The following is a 21,974-nucleotide window of genomic DNA, read 5'->3' on the forward strand; positions in this document are numbered from 1 at the left end:
CACTACATTTGAAGAAAAAAGCCATCAGAAATCGGATCGTGGTGAGTTTGACTAGACGAATCCTCGCAATTCTAAAATACATTTTGGACAATCCGGACCAGAAACTTTCGCAACTGCTGCCACAAGAGATGAACACTAAGTTCTAGATATTCCAACACGACCAAATACAATCTTTCAGGATTAGAAATGTCAAATATGAAACCAGGTTTGACCGTATGAAGGGATTCTTAAAAATTCCACTCTCGGAGAGGGCAAAGGAAACTTCAGCATTAGTGACTCCAGAAGGACTTTACTAGTACGGTGTGATGCAATTTTAGATGAAGGGTTTCATCGGGTAATATTAAGGCTATTTCGGAGTTCCTTGTGCCTGTCCTGGTAGGATAGATAGACATACAGACAGACAGAGACAAAGAGAGAGTGAGACAGGCATACAGAGAGAGAGAGAGAGAGAGAGAGAGATGTATTTGAGAACATCAGTTGCATCATCAAAGACAAGTATAGTTGTTTGAGTACCACTACAGACTATGAATAGATTATAGACACTCTCACTGCTTTTCTCTCTTGGACACTAGTGTGCGATATGAACGATCTGATAACGAGATCTGTTGGAAAGATCTTTTATTAATTAATATTGTTTAAATATATATAAAATTGTTCACATCAAACAAGATTTGTGCAGTCAAAATCAACATGGGAAGCGTTATTGCTACAATACAAGCAAGTTCTAAACAATTTTAACAATTAATGGTCATTGCATTGCACACAAACTTTACATGCTTATAAATAAAATTCGTTTGTCAAGCAAACAAAAACTGAAAGTATTATTCCAAACATTAAGGTTGCTTGAAGTGCATTTAAAACAAATTTATAGTTTTTTAATAGAAGAGCCAGGCCGCTTGGTGCCTCTTTGTTAATGAAAATTTCTGTCACAACTCGTTTGTTGTTCCAGTGGAAAAGGGGTTCTTTACATATTCATACCTACTGCTACACATGAAACCTGACGCAGTAATGCATTTTAACCCCGAAACGAACAATGTAATATTTTAGTGGAACATTTACAAATTGTAGTAATATATGTGTAGACTAAACTACCATGAAAGGTAACACACTTAAGAAATTACCTGTCTCTAATATTAAACCCTAATGTTGATCATTCTTTAGGTAAATGCAATATAAGGAACGAGAAATTCTCTATTTCATTATGGATCTCATTTAAGGAAATATTGGTTAAGACAGTTATGAATAATGTAATGTCTCCCATTTCACGTTGTAAAAATAAAGTCATACATACTGCACCATACCTAAAAATGGATCTTAGAATAGAATATATGTATAATATGTACACTGTTTCAATGATATAACATGAGATGTATAAATATTTCATTAAAAGGAAACGAGGCTTGCTGAGCTTATTTTTTAATGAAACATTTATACAACGAATGATATATCAATTATACAGCGTACGTACTGTGCATATATTGTTTCTATCACAAACACATACATTTGCTCTTTGAACGGAGTTAAAATTTGCTACAAGCAGCTGTGTGCTGACCGAGTAAATGTACTCCTCACACCCCGGAGTGTGTCCGCTACAAAATGTAGTTATGTGCCTTTTATTGCGATTCACGATCACCTTTGCATAATGATATGTTGATTATTTCCTTTTTTTAGCTTCTATTTTTCTTCACATTGATTAAGTTTATATAATACACACTTATGATTAAAACATGAAAGGTGGTTTTAATAATAAAAGTAGCGCACTACAAACACTTGGCTAGCTGCGCCATTCACATGAACGCTAAGCTGTTCACCTACTGGCTGATATAAATTAATGTGGGACAGAACCTAAGCGAAATGACGAATCAACAAGAGCTAATTAAAATATTTTAATGTATTTACAGCTGATCTATGTCATTATTCTGCTTTAGAAACTGTACCACCGACCATAAACTCTCTCTCCCTCTCACCCCTTCTCTCTCTGTGGTCAGTTTGACTTTAAAACTCTCTCTTCTCTCACTGTCTCTCTGCCTCCCTCTGCGTCTCTCTCTCTGACTCTCCCTCCCTCTCTCTCTCTAATCCTTTGGTTGGTTTGACATAATTTTTACCATCATTCATAAGTCCAGAAACATCGTAGTATGACACAAACAAAAATCATCTACGCTCGTCATTTCATAGATTTTAGCACGTATCTTGCTACAGTGGTCCAGAGAGAGAGAGAGAGAGAGAGAGAGAGAGAGAGAGAGAGAGAGAGAGAGAGAGGCATTTGTACTGTTTTGTATTTAATTAATAATAATATATTTTTAGAACATTATAATATGTTTAAGTAGCAACAACAAAAACAAAACATCAAATACTTTATAGTATGTGCACCACTTAACAGAGGAATTTATTGAATAATGTCGACGTTGTTTTCAACTTTGTATCATTGATAAACTATAGATAAATATCAAGAAAAGGGCAACGGATTGTTACGACGAACCATATTCTTGTAGGTCACTTGGTGCATTTTCTATTTCAAGGTTATAATCGAGAACCAAGTCTTTTTCTCTCTTACTCCACATTGCGTAGTATTGGTATATCAAGTTGCACACACATATACATATATGCACACACACACAGATATATATATATATATATATATATATATATATATATATATATATATATATATATATATATATGTGTGTGTATATATATGGAAAAAAGTGTTCATAGTTCGATCTTGTCACATGATAAACGGATATTTGAGTGAGCAAAAACCCAAGCCAAAAAGATTTGATTTCTCCACTTATCAGGAGTAATTCATATTTTGCGATCAATGCTATTGAAGAGTATTCTAGCAACAATTGAGAAAACGAATGGTTATCTTTGTAAATATGCACCAGCACAACCCATATTTAAAAAGAAATATTATCACTGCTAGTAAATGTTTATTAGCAGGAAAAAATCGAAGTATAACAAAGTAAAGTAAACACTACAATACTTCTATATTTCCTCTGTTGGATAGATACAATCGATGTCAATACGTTGTACACAGTAGTTTATATCAAGCCATCATCATGCAGGTTATTGATACTTAAGTTTACAGATCAGAGATAAAGAACCATTCTTAAGGAACATCTAATGGCCGACATGTCATAATTCCATCTAATTATTAGCCACTTCAGGCGAAATTAGGGTGGGTCCACAAAATTCCAAATCTGAAAGAAATAAACTTAAAAAATTAATGAATAGCTCAAACATGTTTTGGACATATATTCTTCTGATTCAAATTAGATCATACCCGATTCGACCTGACATTACCTTGTACCAATCATTTCGTTTTCAAAATATGTGTATTTAATTTGTTCATGCTAATTCAAATCATGACATGAGTTTAAGGATTAAGGATTTCTTAAGGTCAGTGTCAATTTGGTATAAAATTTCTTCTACTCCTAGGTTAGTAGATGACTCCAAAAATGTTAATCAATAAGTCAGTTTGATTTGCATTTTTGACAGTCTTGCAGCCAACAGTGAAAATGAAGAGCTAAGTAATTTTATGTGCGATAAAAATCATGCTGCATTTTAGGATTTTCCATATCAAGTTCTATAATTATGTCATGTTTTATGCTCTATAATAACTACATGCACATATAGTGTTGATACTTGATATCAAACGATATTAACTGGTGTATTTCTAGATGAGACAGCCGTCATGATTCCAGGATTCTTGAGAGTAACATTGACGAGCACAATCATTATAGCGTATGCAGAGTTTTACTTATCCAAAATTGCTTTAGAAAACTACAGTTATTTCTTTGGTTACATGTAGGACGAATTTTCATATGTTGAGAGACCAATATAAAGATAGAGCGAGTGGGGAGAGAATGAGACAGATGGGATAGATGGAAGTTAAAAAAGTAATGAAAGAGACAAATCATATCTGAATGAAAAAGTAACAAAACGTGTCAATGGAAAATATTGAAAAGTGTTTCGGCCGGTAACTCAGATAATAAATGGGAGGAGTTATTATGATTATTTTGTTTGTTTTGTCGCTGTTAGATCAGAGACGATCATGTTTTGGATATTTTAAGACTTTACACCTCAGAGATGCGTAATATTTTAAACATCTTAACCAAAACGCTGATGTAATCCAGGTAGTCTCCTTAAGTAGTTGAGTAAGTATCTACAACCTAAGGTGAGCTGGGTCGAGCTTTCAATGAGTATGTTTGGAAGCTTATATCCATTCATTGATTTCTACTTATTGGTGGACATTTCTTGCTCTATTACAAAGACAATAACTGTGGTAAATTGTTTCCTTCACAGTCAGAATCATTTTCACAAAGAATGACTGCCATGTTAAAGCGCTTGTCGGACATATATAGTCAGCATGCAATATACAAATATTGTTCTACATTTATTCAATTTAAAATTAGGAAAACTGCGATGCAGTCAGTTATATATATATATATATATATATATATATATATATATATATATACACATGTATCCATTTACATAATCTCTAGGATCTTAAAACCATCACTATCTAATTAATGTTATTCTTCTTGTAATGCTAATCGGCCATTTGTACGCTATGCTCATCAAACAATGACGACGTCAAATACAGATATTTACAGTGGTTTGTACATAATTCGGTAATATCAAAAGCGTCACATTCATATTTTATTGTGGTATATTACACTAAAGTGTGCTATATTGCATAACAATTAAAAAACTGTTTATTTTTTAAAGTCAGTAAGAATTTAAAAGGAATCATAATAAAAGTATTGATGTGTTGTTAAATAAATAGGAAATTATTCAGCGAAACAGACGGAGGATGACAAAAGAGATAGAGATTAAGCAAGATAGAGAATGAGAGGTTAAAGATATTGTTCCGTTTACAGTAACCTTTGTATCTTTTGTTTATTCTCTATACTTCCCCCGGAACAAAATAGTAAGACTTTATAGGATCCAGTTTTCTATTATTTGTACAATTTTATTTTCCCGTTATATATATATATATATATATATATATATATATATATATATATATATATATATATATATATATATATATATATATATATATATATATATATATATATAGTACCATTCCAATCAGATTGACCTAACACGTTATGAGATTGAGAAATGGGAGGTAATAAGCTTGTTCAAAGGAAAAATTGTCAGTTGTCTCTCTTACAATTGAATTCATTGAACGGTTGTTTATGTATGAGGATATGTGCCGGTGCCTGATCCTCCCACTTAGGTAGCAATCATGAGGACCTGTACCGGTGCCTGATCCTCGCACTTAAATAGCAATCATGTACAGTTGAAATAACGTTCCAAAATTGTGAGAATGAATATAAAGTTAGTGTTTTATTGTAAGTACAAAATAAATGTGCTTTCTTTATTATTTTGCTAATTTGTAAAATTTGGACATGTTCTAGAATGAATAGTTTCACTAAAGATGCTATACAAAATTGTTTTATTTTCATTCGCTCTTTATGATGGAATCCGATAATATTTGGTTATGCATAGGACACTCTTCTGTTTTACGTCAGACTGAACAGATACATTGCAGTATCCGTGCAACTGTCAAGAGGAATAATTTTGATGTCTGTATCAAGGAAAGACGTCATTTTCTTTCTTGTAAACATTTCTCATATCTTGAAACACATGTCTCAGTTACAAAGACGAGGAAATTGCTATATCGAACGAGGCGGTATTAATTTTGGTGAGCCACGTCACATCTTGAATCTTACCATACGTTTTCTTGCTCGCGGTAGCAGGCGAGTTGCATGCCGTAGTATTGGTTAATATTTGGTACATAAAACTTCAAATGCAAATTAATTTGCATAAATCTGTTTTGATGTGAAACATAAGTAATCACTTTGTCATTTTTCAGTGTGGTTAGACTGAACTAACGTGAAATCAGACTGCGCAATGTCAAACAGCCTGACAGTATAATGTAGATAAAAGGAGTTATCTCCTTTACACTTAAAACCATTGAATGGGTTGTGTTGTACAGGTATGCATTCATGGACTGCTATACGAAGAATTATTAATAAGTTTTGATTTTACCGCTCCCTCAATTTTTATAATTTAGCATGAGGGATTAAGAACTCTATCATGCAGGTGATATGTTCTGGTGCAAACGAATGCCTAATGCAGTTGGCCTCTTCCAACATTTGAATATCAATAGAGGTGGACTGGGCGTCATTCACGTCAGTTTTGCACAATACAGTTGCATGCAAAATAACCATTTTATATTCAGAATGAAGTAGAGTCAGCGTTCATTTGTAATGTGAAAAATTTACTAGTGAAGATCACTAGGCAGAAACAAATCAAAATGTCATATATAGAACATTCAGCTGCCAAACTTAATTTTCATAGCATGCAAAGCACAAATGTTCTTTTACACCTATTTTTTAAGATTAGGAGCATTTATACCTCCTTTGCGGATGGGTTGAGCAATGAAATCTGCATTACAGTAAATTGTTTGCATGACCTCTATAATCTTGAAAATAACATTGTCAAATGAACAGAATATTTCGTGTAATCTGACTCAAGCATTTACAATCTGTACTCAGCAAAACAAAAATGAGCAAAAGGGACATTGATAATATATTTTAGCTCGATATGCCCGTATATTATAGTATTAATACAGTATGAAGGAAATGCTATTGAATATATAAATGTCTCAGTGATGTGCACACATTCTATTAATATGTATGGAGTTATGGTATATGAAGATGGGATCATTTTTAACTTAGCACGTTGGTCCAAAATTACAGGAAATATAAAATAAAAACCCTCGACATGAAATATACTAACTACATATATCCTGTTTCTTTAGAAACTTTTATATCAATGCAGAAACTTGGAAAATATCAGTCGTCAACATGCCAGGTCTAGTAGAATCATACCTGCAAAATATAGAGAGATAATTACAAAACATATTAAATGGAGGTTAAAAATCTATCTATCTATCTATCTATATATCCATCCATCCATCCATCCATCCATCCATCTATCTATCTATCTATCTATCTATCTATCTATCTATCTATCTATCTATCTATTTGAAAAGATGAAAAACTTAAATTACAACCTTATGCATGTGTTTGTAGTGATGTTCTCAGTGGCGGCAACAATTGTGATACAAAACTCTCTTCTTAATGCAGTCACCAGAATAGAAGATGAACCCAACTGGCGTTCACTGGCAACAGAGCAAGTTGTAATACATAATGTTTAGTAGTGTCAGCTAATTATGATGACTGATTAAATACATTTTAGTCACAATGAAGCGGCTTCTTGCCTTGATACTAAGTCTGTTCAGATTAGGATGTTTAATATGAAAATGAATATAGAATATATTTGTATTGATAATTATGCAAGAAAAGTGGGTTGATTAAAGTAATTAACATAAATGTAAAAGAACTTAACGTCATCATTGTATTTGCAAAATATATGTCAGATTAATATGTTGAGAAATCATTTGATTTAATGGGCTGGCAGGAGATGATGCATGATTCGTGCAGGGCGAATCCCTAAATACACCCATATGGATATATGATAAAGAACGCCTGAAGCATACTAGCCATATATATAAGTATAAATCACCATGTGAAAAAATTATGATATGTGCCCTAGTAGAGAGAATCTGTAGAGGATCAATGTAATATATTTGATAAGAACCTCGAAATATACCGTTAAACAGGATACAACAGGACACACAGACACACAATAAAGGACAAGAAAGTACATGAACATTTGTATCCTTTTACTATTCAGCAAAGTAACAGGCTTATGAATAAAAACATTGATATATAGAAGAAAAACACAAATCACTATGACACCTATTTCATCAACAGTAGCTAGATTTAGGTTCGTTTCATGAAAGCTTGTTGACTTTCAGTGGTTGTGGAAGAATTTTCTCGTTATTTTCAATTTGTCAGGTAAAATGTGTATGTCAGTATGCCCGTATGATTCCAGCTGTAATAGCTGTAATTCCTTATTTTATGGCATGTACTTATATACATAAAACATGAATGACTATTCAAAATTAACTCCATACAATACTTCTCATATAAAGTTGAAACCTGATATAAAAAGTAACTTTATAAGAAAATATTAGTGTGCAACATGTATTTTACCCTTCTGATGGACAAACAATGACACGATGCAATATTATTAAGGAACATGTTATAATGTATAAAGTCACTCATCAATTAATAGGATATTTTCACTGGTTGGACTATTATAATTAATGTTCTCTCTCCACGTTCTGAGAAACAAAATATGTACCTAACATGTAGTATTTCAAATGCGTGTGTGAATACCGTTAGAAGAGTATAAATCTCATAAATTTGTTCATCCTGCCACAATAACTAAATTTAAAATAATTGTGAAGTATTTACAGCGGAGGTGAAGAAAGAATATATTTGCATGAGTAAAGAATCCAAGATTATACAATCGTACATGTATAAATACAATGTCAAGTACACACTTCATATTGCAGGGCATCGACTGCACTCTGAATGCATTCATATTACTGAATACTTACGTGACAAAAGCAAAACAATAAATTATCAGTCCGTGCTGGAAAAGGCATGGTGTACTTTTATGACACAATCATTGCAATATAAAATATGTATTTCCAGTGGTTGGTACACTTTAGTTTATGCAAGACACTGTTAAGGAGGGAAGATTTCTCTTCGTATAACTACAGGCAAGATAATGAAGAATCTTCATTTCTAACACATATGAGCATATAATATGCACATACTAATAATGATAAATGTTTTAAACAATAATTTAAAATAATAATTTCTGTTTAAAGTACTACAACAATATTATCACTGTGTACATCAATCCAAAACCTACTCATTATACGGAACTCCACGATTGTTGCCGTACATATATAGCAAAGTATACTTTTTCCACTATTTCTTTCTCAGTCGTGTCATGATCTTAACAAATATTTTAGTCAGGTTAAGGATTAACAATATTCAGTTATGCAGACTTTTTCCGAACGCTGCTGATATATTTATCTCTTAAAGCCATTAAGTTCACAATATTTACATTATCTGCAATAAGATTCTGATCAAAAACTGTAACAACTTTTAATTGTTCGTTGAATATAGGACGCATTTGTACATTGTGCATGAGAGGGAGTGAAGGAAATATAGAAAAAGATGACAAAGTCATCCGTGTTATCTAAATGAGAAAATGAAAAAGGTATAAATGCTTGTGACACAGTTTTGACTGAACTGGCTAGATGGTGCTAGAATGAGCTTAAACTATTTCAACCTAGAAGAAATCTAGCTGGTATTAAACTCATGAAAACAGCGTTATGGAACGTACTCACTACAAGTTTGTGAACGTGCACTAGATCAATTATAAAATGTATTTAAGTATTCAAAAGCAGTTATCTTCTATCTTTTTTTTTTCAAGCTGACCTTTTATGTCCAGGAAGCTGAATGACAAAGCGGAGGTAGCATCGTTTTCAGAGGTGGATATCCGAGGTAAACCCAAGCTGTATACTGTATAATACAAGTAATAACTATCAATCGTAAAGCAACATATAATGAATACAATGTATTTAGCAAATAATAAGATATATATGGACTTTTGTAATTCATGAGGTTAGCAAATGGGGAAAACCTAGAAACTTTCCTTTCATTACCACTAGATCTTCTACAAAGTACGAAACTTCAGAATGAGACTGATCAGTTTACATGTGCATAATCCACATCACATAAATTGATTGTTTAAGGTCGAACTCAATTAAGCATGTGGATGACTCGGATTAGTAAAATAGATTGGTTTTATACCCATCTTTGAATATTTATTTAGCAAACAAGTGAACCCAATAAATGATAGATAGCGTCCTGTTCCCCCAAACGACTAAAGAGAGTATACAGACAAAAACTTGGAATAGTGCAGCAGGTAAATATCCTCGTTATCTTAAGTAAAACAAGAGCTCCATAGATTCTCTGTCTCAAGAACAATAGTTATATTAGCTACGAGTGTAAAGAATGGGATATCATTCTTGAAATTAATTTTATTGGAGGTTATGTATGTATTCTTCACTTGTTAGTGTGTGACCCGACTAATGCCAGATGCAAATTTATGATTATACATTAACAGTGTCTTTGTTATTACCTAGGGATGGATATAGTGGCTAAGTCCCGGATGAAACCAAGCGTTAGATTTATTGAAGCTTATGCCATTTACCACTCATACTGGTTCGCATGTATGTCGGACAAAATACACAAGATTTAATTGAAATAAATGTATACTAACCTCTGAATGGGTGGTGTTGGTGGGTGTCGGGTCGAACTTCGTAGCATGCCGAAGAAATCTACGCTCATATAACTACGACTATAAAAGTTATGGTTTCATTTGTTTAGGCCCATGTCGTTTTCACACCTTAAATCAAACTTGGGGGATTTTCAAGAGTCTTTGCAACATAAAATCTAAACTGTTTCTTTTGAAAACGCCAAATATAGCATATCATAATAATTGCAACATAGTCATATTTTGTTTTTCGTTACGCTTAGCTACGATACAAATCTTTTCTTAGGTGTTATCCCTCTAGCCTGTTTATGTTAGTTACCAAATATCTGCTGAGAATATTAATTTAATCCTTAATGAGACACACCTTTTTAAAACAAAAATTCGTTCTTACCAAAATTTAAATAATATAAAATGGAAATAACATTTCCTTTTATCTTCAAAAACAAAACGTCCAGTATTGAGGGTGATTTATAAACGTCAGATAATATTTCTTTTAATTTTCAAAACGGATGGTTAGATCATTTTACATGTAAGCTAGCCTATTATGCAATGTACATCTTTTAGTAGTGTTTCCCCTAAGACAAATGGATGTTTCTATGACACTAGGATTTGCCATTAATAGCCATAACTAAATGCATTTCTCCTCGTGGTAATCATGAAGAAATAGAAATACTTTCTCTTTGTACATTTTGTTTAAATGTTTCTTTTTATAACGCTTTTTTCTTCAACATTATGTATGCTTTTAACAATATAGAAAATTGCTAGGTATTGATTAGATTTGTGATGAAATTATTGGTACTGATCTTCTCTTCGTACATTTTTCCACTGGCTTGGCATGCGCATTTATAAAATAAATATCACAGTAATGTGTTTTATTCTGTCAACAGAACCATTGCGGAGCACACCGAAGGAACGAATTATCTTGATATTAGACTCTAGTTATATATTTTTGGTCATGCATTGGTTACGGGAAAATGAGAGTTGTTTGAAAAACCTGTTCTATCAAAGTCTCTAAATCATTTATTTCCATGCTTAAAAACATGTATATTTGCATTGATTATCTGTTGCAATTGTGCCTGTACTATAACATCTACTCCATTCAAAGGCTATATGTATTGTAAATGATACATGGGTGATATGGGTGATATAACAAAGAAGTATGATTCATTTTTTCTTTATAGATTATATATGATGGAGTGGGTTATTCTGAAAGGTATTTATTTTTGAGATATGAATTATTAAGTGGGATTTTATGAATCTCCTAAGAAGATAAAGATTAACAATACACATTAGTTTTCATGGCAGCAGTTTAATTTGTTAGATATTCCGACAATTATGACGATTATGAAAACTTGTGTTATTAAATTATATATCCATCGTCACAAGATAATTATGAGAAATATCTTTTTGGCATTCGTATATATTTTTTGTTTGGTGTTTCCTGTTAGACAGCAAAATACGCATTGGAGGCATTGTTTTCAATCTTGTGGCATTAATGTAATATAATGAAATAATATAAAAATAGAAGTCTAATCATTATGACCCAATGTGAAATTCCGTAAACAATATCGGATGAACGATCAACGAAATGACAAGAACAGCCATATAAACAACATGTTTTGATATTGTCATTTATTTGATCACAAAATCATATCTTTTTGCACTTAAACTGACTCTAAAGAATTATTTGTATATTCTCTAAGGTATAATAGTTCTGGATAACGTGCTTGCTAAATATATACGGTATCCACTTGAATAATACATGTTAATATTTACATGTGTATTCAGAAAGCAAAATTTCTATCTTAACCTAAGAATTTGTTGCTACCAGCTAACAGACCCACATTGAAATCTGTAGTAAACTGCTGTCCAGTGCCTTTACGAAACCCTCAGGGCAAATAGCCATTTTGAAAACATTGGATTCGCCTGCCATGTTCCACAGAGTGGTACCTTGCAAATAAATGATTGATTATAGCGAGCATAACTTTATAGCAGTTAAAGTAAACGCTGAAGTTTGAAAAACATTGATATGTACAGTTTGCTTTTTGTAAAGGCAGATTTAGTAATCCTATTACATAACATGGGATTGGACATGAGTTTTTTATCTTATGAATGTTCTTTCCCGAAACCATCAAAAATGATCCAAAAATGAGGTTCGCATAAAACCAAGGCCAATAATTAGCGTATTAACAGACATACATCAGTGAACATAAAAGATAAAGCAAAACCGATGCGATATACTTAACATTATATAACATACGTCATCTGCCTATATCATTACTATCGACACATTTGAAATAACACATCTTGCAATTTGATTCAGTTTTTTGTTCAGTGTATATGTCATGAAACGGTACATTGCATTTTAATAAAAGATGTAAAAGAAATTATCAATTCCTGACACTACAGAACAACGATATAACTCCAGCTTCGTGCTGTTCAGGAACAGGGTACGTTGCTAAATGACACTGCGAAATGACAGTGTAAAGACACGATTATAGTCCTTAAATGTGAGTTTTCAAAATGTGAATATGTGGAAATGGAAGTGTAGAACCAGCATACTATATGGTCAATGCAGGTCAGAGCGCCCCTAATAATGAATGAAGATAATGCCCTAAATTCATGTCTTTAAACTGGATTGTCAATGAGTAGTTAATAATGTATGTAATTTCGCGCTTTATCATGACAACATTGAAACAATCATATACCAACAAATGTTGTATACGATGTGCATGTAATCTAGGTTCATGACTTTAAGAGTATCTAGATGTAAGTTAACAATTCAACCACATCAATTAGTAATACATGTAGTATGAACTGTTGAATCCTCATGTGCCAGAAAGTATATTTGGTATTGTGGAGAAATTATTTGATGTGATATTCGCACTGTACACTTAACAACAATATTAGCTGGCTACATTTCATGACTTTAAAGCTATGCATTCATCAGTGACCTCATAAGCTGTTCCCATCATGTGTTTATAGAAACTAAACGAGTTATCTACCTTTGTCTACGTTGGGAACTCTTGGTTGTAGAGGTTCATTACCTATCTTCCGATAATTTGGACAACCTTTGCAGTTTTTAGGAGACGGAAATATGCTTCAGATATATGTTGGCGCAGTAGTATACTGAAAAAGCATACAAAATATTCAACAAAATCTTGTTCCCTAGAAATGAAACCGCAATATAATCGGACCACCACACGAATATCTACGAGTGAATTAAGCGTAGGATTGACTTGCAAGTTGCAAATAAAAGATAGTTTTAATCATATACAACGTCTTAGTCAATCTTTGTTTCGATCGGAATTGTAGTTATCTGCATAATTTCGATGTATGATTTGTTAGATTGACCTAGAAGTTTCGAATGTTTCCAAGTATGTGTGTGCCATATACAAATGAATGCAAACGACGTTTATGCGAATAGAATACCCAGTAAAAGGATTTAGCAGTGATTACCAGGATAGGCATGCTGGTAGGGAGTAATACAAATGTAATGCGCCATGTTGATTTTAGCATCTGCTTCCTCCGGTAAGACATGTTCAGAGTGAAAAGCAGAAGATTAAAAATGGATGGTTTTAAGTAAAATAATGGCCAAATAGATAAGCATGCATGTATTATGCATTTGTTTGTTTGTCTTTGGAAGATTTCTATATAAGAATTACTACTACTACTAATACTGCTGGTGCTACTACTACTTATACAAATAATAATAATAATACTTTATGTCCTACCTCAGCATGCATATCACACACTTTCATGGAGAACATTATTATATTGTCAATTTGATGAGGACAAAACCAGGTACTATTGTGCATTTAAGATAGATAACTCTGCTGGAACTAGACAGGGGTAAGAGTTATCTAGTCACAACAGACACATTTTCTGCCATGTGTACAAAATTTTTATAAATCATAAAAATACAAAATATGATCTAAATATGAATTAACATAATCTCACATATCGCCAAAAGCTCATCTTTTTTAAAGCTTAACATAAAATATAAGTCTTGCATAATGCACCAAAACAGCTAGTTTTGTTGTTCATTTCTGAATACAATTTTTCCTACACCTTGGGTTGTACAATTGGTACCTTTATCCATATAGCCAACCATATTTGTTTCAATAATATGTGATATATCTTGGAACTGTACAAGTGTCCCTAGTCTCGCTTGTCAAAAACAATTTTATGAGGCATGAAGCTGTGTCTTATATGAACGTGTATGTAATGGTACTTGAACTATTTCAGTTGCTGTTTTCATATTTGTGCTTTACAACCAAACTACATTTTGGATATAAAATTAATTTTGTTTTACTATGAGCTGTGTTTTATTTGTATCATTGAACTTTACATGGGTGATATGGGATATATGAGATTATATCATATTATGTACTAACTAGGTCAAAGGTCAATGTACCAAATAGTATGCACCTCTCCTACTTCAAACATTACAATTCACCTATAATAAAGGACTTTATATTTATTTGGTAGAGGTAGAACTTAACATCAGAGACAGGTGGATATGACTCAGTCTTATTATAAAGTATATGAGGTCACTAAACTATAGTCCTCACACAAAGGTCAGCCTACCCATCCTTATTGAAACACAAATAGAAACCTTCTATCCTTTGTGTAATGAATAAAATTGATGCAATAAGAAAATCTGTCACCAAATATAGTAGATCACAACTTTTAAGTGACTATGCTAGATTTGTGGTGAAATTTATGGAATAAAATACAGAAAAATGCCAAAGATATATAATAAGTATAGCGAGTCAAATGGAGTTAAAACAGGAGGAAAGTGTGTATCTAAAAGTGAGATGTAGCTTATCATAAAGAAATTAAAGGGGACAAAGGCAGCAATGAGAACAAAGAGAACAGAAAGTTTGATGACCTTACCTTTGACAAATATGTTGAGTCAATGCCCCATAGGTCCAAGGACAGTCCGAAGGCACCTGTGTTATAACATCCCTTTACAAGCACTAACATGTTAGGTGCAGTGGTGTTAATTCCCAACTAACATAAAAGGGTGAATAATTTAGATAACATAAATGCATTTTATTTTATTTTCTTCTACGTAAGACATTAACAATAATGCGCTTCAGTTAGGCAAAAAAATACCTAAACCAAACAAAAGATACTTTATCAGTTTTTACACTTGTAAACTTTACTTTGAAAAGTTATTAAATTGCTTCTGCTTACATTTGCATTAAGACAGATGGCTAATATAATACTTCACAAATCTTCACTTTATTTTCATAACAAAACACTGAAAATGTGAGTTTTTTATTTCTGGAAATGTTATATCTGGTGTAATGGAGATAACTGATTGATATGCATAAGGTGTGGTATTTTTATTTCCTCCAATATATTGTCCATGTAATATAGATGAGTTATTGAACAACATGTATTAACTTGAATGCAATTAAATTATCAAAAAAAAAAAATACAAAGTTTGAAGGACAATCAGGACTTGAATGGAAACAACTGGTATATGTAAGTAATATGGTTTTCACTCAATAATGTTTGGCCTAATATGGAAATTCCACAAGAACAGCTGAACAGAAATACATAGAATTAATTGAAAGTCAATAGCAGGTTATAACTGGGTTTATACAAGTGTAAATGGGAAATACTGACTTACAGAAACAACTCTTGTCTATGGGTATTCTCTGTTACTTCAACAAACGAGAGAACTATTCTAAATAAACTGCATGAACAGTTTCAAGTGTATAAAAATAGACTATTAAAGCAGGACAATTAAAATAAAAGTGGGATGGAATACCATATCTTAATAAACTGCTTAAAATTATTCATGCCAGAATATCCTACATGATACAAGTGATATATATTCTGGTTTATGGCATACCTTACAAGAACAAAATAGCTGATTTTTCATGCATGATATTTCATAAAACAGTCAATATTTATCAAAATCAACTATTGTATGTTTAAATAACTTATTTTGTTGCATGTATGCCAACCTTGGCGCTGACTACACAGACATAAATCCAACACGCAATACAAGTCTATGTATTTCATAGCTATATTTATCAAAAATCCCCATCTAAAGCCAACTTGTGCTATCTTCTGAAGCTTTCATACATTTTATTATTAAAAGACTGTCAATATTTATCCAAATATTTTCAGCATCCATTTGTTTTCCTACATCAAAATAGTACAGTTCATAAATGCCGCCCACATCTATACGTTTTTATGGATACACTGTGAGGCTGTTCTTCCCTATCGGTATCACGGTACTAACTGTTTATCCATAGAGCTCAATGCTAATTTTTTTTTTTTTTTTTTTTTTTTAAATATACTTTCTATCCTACCTCAGCATGCATATCACACACTGTCATAGAGAACAATGTTTGATCGTAAATTTGACAGCGACAAATCCATGTACTTCAAAGCATTTAAGAGAGATAATTTTGCTGGATTTATACAAGTGTAAGAGATATCTATTCGCAACAGACACATTTACCGCACAATATACCACATTTTGAAACAATCATAAAGACTACAAAATAAGATCAAGATATGAATTAACATAATATCACATAATGCTAAAAGGCTCAACTTTCTTTTAAGCCTAAACAAAAAGTACAACGCTTACATAACGTACCATTCAGAGCTAGTTTTGCTGCTTATTTATGAATACAATGTTCCCTACACCTTAGGCTGCGCCCACTTATGTTTGAACAATTCGTACTGTTATACCTAGTGAAACTTTCAAAGTGCCTTTCTGTTACCTATTCAGTATAAAAGCCATGTTATGCTTATTGATCTAAGGCTATTGTTTGAAATAATAATACGAGTAATAGGATTTTTACGAAGGGGGTAAATCAAATTCAAGCAACCAATAATATATCGTCTGGCTATTTTGATACATTTGAACCATTGTTTTTCGATTTTGTTGTTACATCCCCAAAAAGAAAAAGTTGCACTACTCTTCTTGCAAAACTGTGTGTACTAGGTCAATGGTCATACATTTGAACGAGTGTAAATCGGCTCACTAACCCCGAAAACTTTATGTGCGATAACTCTGACTCAGTGGTCTTCCAATTTGGATGATAGAAGCCTGTTTCATTGGTGTCAACTATTTATGCTAATATCATGGCTCAGTGGTCTTCAAATTGTTGTTATAGCAACAGTCACCAGCCCAGGACAATCCTACAGAAATGATAGCAAAGGAAAGTATCCCCATCTTTATTAAGTACATAGTTAGCTGCATATTTAATTAACTAAATAAATCACAGACTACAGATTAAAAGAAAAAGCAAACAATAAAGAAAAATACATGCTGCTATAGAAACTCTAATCAATTTTATGTTTAAATAATTATATCAGCCTTCTGAAAAACATATCCACCATTAGTCGATTTGTTGTTCCGCTCAAATGGGACCTATATTTATGCGTGTTATAAATGCCTCTAAGATGTTTGCATTTACATATATATATATATATATATATATATATATATATATATATATATATATATATATATATATATATATACCAAAGGAAACATAAAATATAGAGCTAAACAATATTAAATACAACAACAATCCGTCTTTATATCCAACAAACAAGAAGTAATATGAAACCTGAATAAACCTTCGACTCATAATACCTAGCTTGGGGTTCAATGTTTTTATAATGCATTTTAGTCTTTGATATTTCGTTCGATATAAAAGTTAATAAATATGCCGATAGAGTGTTTGTTGATAATATTGGACGTGAACTTATTAGTGACAAAACTATTTCCTATAGCAGGTCTGAGATTTTATTAGGTAAACCATTTCAGTATGTTCATTGTTCATTGCATTTACTAATATATGGCTTATTTATATATTCTAATATGTAAGTCTCCAATGAAATTCAGACTGAAATGTTCATTAATATCACTAACATACTGCTTTAATTGTTTGTTTTGCTGTTGATAAGATAAAATTAATTTCTTAATGCGTAATAGTGTAATTCATTATATATAGATTGATTTGTGTGTGAGTGTGTGTTAATTTTGAATCATCATTAATTAATTTCTCTATTACCTGATTCTGATTATTCGGTGTTAAAATGTTACTGTGGTGATAAGTGTCTTTTCAAACAGGCTTATCATCAGATTATATTTGTGAGACATTTAACATTCATAGATATTTAATTTATCCTGATTAATGACTGAAATATACACGTTCAGATATGTATAAATAGTCATGTCAGAAGTATCAACTGAAATATCTCACAAAATGAAGAAATTATGAAAAATTAAATATTGTATACATAATATTGCTTTAATCAAATTCACAATTTTTAAGAGCAAATTTAAGCATGCTTTTTGTTACTATTTTGTTAGATTATTTTATATCCCTGGTATTATTATTATTACTATTACTATCATCATTATTAATATGTCTTAAAATGTGATCATGTTTTGATATTTACGTTTTGATGGAAGGAAAAGTAATTTTAAGAGAAATTCGGTATCAGCTAGAAATCAATGCATCAATATGAGCGAATGTAAGTTCGTGTTGTTATTTAGTAGTGCCTATTCTCGACTTCTTCCGTTCTGTTGCGAAAACGTGGCTACGTTTAGAGTTCTTGTCAAGACAAGTAAGTTTGCTGATGTACGAGATTGACAGTAGAAGATTTTCATTAATATCTTCTTGCAATTCGTAATATATTTTTTTATCAATTGAAACAGTTTAATTCAGAATTGATCATGATGATGACGAGTCTGTATTTGAGTATGGTTATCTGTTACGACAGTGAATGGTTGACAGCATACTTATACGATCTTTTATAGACTTGTATTGGTTTTAATTAAATTTATTTATATAAGTTTTGATAACGTGTTTAAAAACGCTGTTTTTACTATCAGTGTGTTTGTTGTTCTCAATGGGAAGCTCTAGAATCACTTCAAGAACTTTGTAGACAGGGTCATGATATTAAAGTCTGTGATATTCCTATCGATTTAGATTATGTTGCAATTGTTTAAAGTTTCATTTAACACCAGTTGTGATGGAAATCAAGTTCAATTATCTTCTGCGTTCTTTGTTTCACGTATATGAGATTTTCATTTTTATATGTACAAACATAATATGAAATCAACCAAACATGAGATGCCATTTATATACTAAAAACAAAACATTTAAATGCTATTTATTAGGTATTAATGAAATTGAAAGAGATTCATTTTGCAAATCTTCAAAATGTGCCAACGGCTTGAACAATGATATTTTACTGGGAAAAAAAGACCTTAAATCAAACGTGTAAAAGAAGTTTAGAAAATGTTGATGTTTTTCTTTTGTCTGAGGTTAGTGTGGAAATGTCATGGTTGCTGCCATGGAATCATCTTTTTACTAAGCGGTTGACAAAAATATAACTATTTAAATATATATAACGAACGAGACAGACGTACAAATATACATACAAGGCTGTGAAGGAATAGAAGGAATAGTATAAATTATTTTCTCTTAGTAAGTCATATCGACTTTACATGTTTAGATAATATAGTGTTCAAAACTTTCTCTCGAGAAACTTGCTCTTCTGCACTTATTTTTAAGCCATCCACTTAAGAAATGTTTCACCTTCAAAATGAATAAAAGCATGTCATTTTTCTACTGAATAAATGCTGATTTAAGCTTGTTTAATATGTGATATATGACGATGGGAATTACAGGACTGCAGTGCTTAAATTTATACATGTTATACTTTTATTTTATTGAGATAAAAAAACTGCATCTCCTATTTGTTGCCTGTTGATATACTAAATATCATTATTTCTATAGTTAAATCAATCTTTGTTTATGGATGATATTGTTATCTACTGTTGTTGCATTAATGGTATATTAACAAAGTTATATATATTTTTTCTTTTGATAATGGTTTAATAAAAACGATACATGTTCAAGGGTTTGTATTACTCTTGTCAGAATTAATGAACAAAATATTCCCATAAATGTGAGCAAATATGAAACAAAATGTTGCATTCAGAAAATTGCGTTAATAAATGGACAATTAATCAGAGGAAACATACGTAAAACATTAGTTGACCTTCTCTTATATTTGTCTGCAGTAAGTTTATGTATATGCCTTGGCGATAACATAAGAGAATATACATGGGTACATCCAACAATATATCTTAATACTAGATTAAATTCTAGCAAATTTATCATTCTTCTTTTTCTTCTTCTTCCGAAGATGTGCTCGAGTTTGACTTATTTTATCACAGTCCATGCTATCAGTAGTAATAATAACTTGTTTTTAATATTATTGTTCTTCTTCTTCTTCTTCTTCTTCTTCTTCTTCTTCTTCTTCTTCTTATTATTATTATTATTATTATTATTATTATTATTATCATTATTATTATTATTATTAGTAGTAGTAGTAGTATTAATATTGTGGTTGTTGTTTTTGTTTCCAGCTGCGTGTTTACTTTTGAGTGCATTAGGGATTAAATTGCAATGACGAATGTAGGACAATGGTATCATCCCTGATGTATGCGATATATATTTACAATATGTCCGCAAGTTAAATTATATGCTGTTAATATTCTTTGGGTTATTAGTCCGTTTCATTTATCCGTTCACGTAGAAAACAAACTTTTAGTCAATTGCATTCCGATCCCTTGCAAATGCAAGTAAATGGACATATTTGCTAAACAGTCAATTCAGGATATACCATAATATCTTGTTACAATTCGCAATACTCTTCTTTCTCAAACAACTTTTCACCACACTGAAAATCGCGAATGGAGACGATGTGTGTGAATAGTCGCATGCCGCTAATTTGTTGACATTATAATTGTTGGATGTGTTATTTTAATATATATATATATATATATATATATATATATATATATATATATATATATATATATATATATAGGGTTGATTCGTATTATTACTTTTTTCTATGAAAATAGTGTACTACTAAATGCTATAATTTACTACCAGCGGGTTTGCTATCATGTATTTGATGCCTTAAAATCATTTCAAGCCCATTATAGATAGACCAGTGAAACTTCTGTCAAAGGTAATCCTTTAGGTTTAGATTATGATGTCAATGTTTAACTTTTCATTTGCCAGTGCGAATGGTCTGCGATTTCGGGGTGATTTTAAATAAGTATAAAATATCATCTGAGTGCCGTATCTCAAATATCTGCGAATTTGCATGTACACAGATAAGCAAATATAAAACTAACCAAACATATTATATCGTTTACATATTGAAAACAAACACATTATGATGATATTGAATAAGGATTGATACAATTCAACATGTCACATTTGGCACTTCTTCGATTTTTATCAACACTTTAAAGCAGATATATTATTTTGGTAAATAAAATTCATGGATTAAATAAGCAGAAGTTCATAAAATGTTTACATTTTTCTTTTTTTCCGTAGGTGTGTGTTGATATATCATGATTTGGCAAATGGATTTATCTCTTTTACAAAACTTTGACCAAAAATATAATTGTATAAATAAGTACCACAAAAGAGAGAATTACCTATATAAAGAGCGGGAAGAAAGAAAAGGGATAAGGTATTAATTAGTTTCTCTTACACCATCATATCAAATTTTATATGATGTATTTAGATGATAAGACTTGCTCTGTTGCAGATTTGTTTGAGCCAGCCACATTTTGTTTTGCTTTCCGCATAAATAAAATCATGATG

The 21,974-nt window shown here is 31.5% G+C and overlaps 1 long non-coding RNA gene across 7 annotated transcripts in view; it reads right to left on the reverse strand.

Moving 5' to 3' along the window:
* Positions 1–557: 557 nt before the first annotated feature.
* The window catches only part of LOC149794514 (uncharacterized), a 106,573-nt gene continuing 85,156 nt past the window's right edge, over positions 558–21,974 (reverse strand). For 2 of the 7 annotated variants that reach the window (XR_016423038.1, XR_016423039.1), the window contains exons 3-4: positions 9,447–9,530; positions 558–3,200 (exon numbers count right to left, since the gene is read on the reverse strand). This is a non-coding gene — a long non-coding RNA (uncharacterized LOC149794514). Of the gene's footprint in view, positions 3,201–6,819; positions 6,912–9,446; positions 9,531–12,097; positions 17,713–21,974 lie in introns of those variants that run through there. The other 5 variants (XR_016423041.1, XR_016423043.1, XR_016423044.1 and 2 more) reach the window with 5 other exon arrangements.

This window comes from Sinohyriopsis cumingii, chromosome 8, assembly GCF_028554795.1.
Source record: "Sinohyriopsis cumingii isolate HCF-2022 chromosome 8, ASM2855479v2, whole genome shotgun sequence".
Classification (NCBI taxonomy): domain Eukaryota; kingdom Metazoa; phylum Mollusca; class Bivalvia; order Unionida; family Unionidae; genus Sinohyriopsis; species Sinohyriopsis cumingii.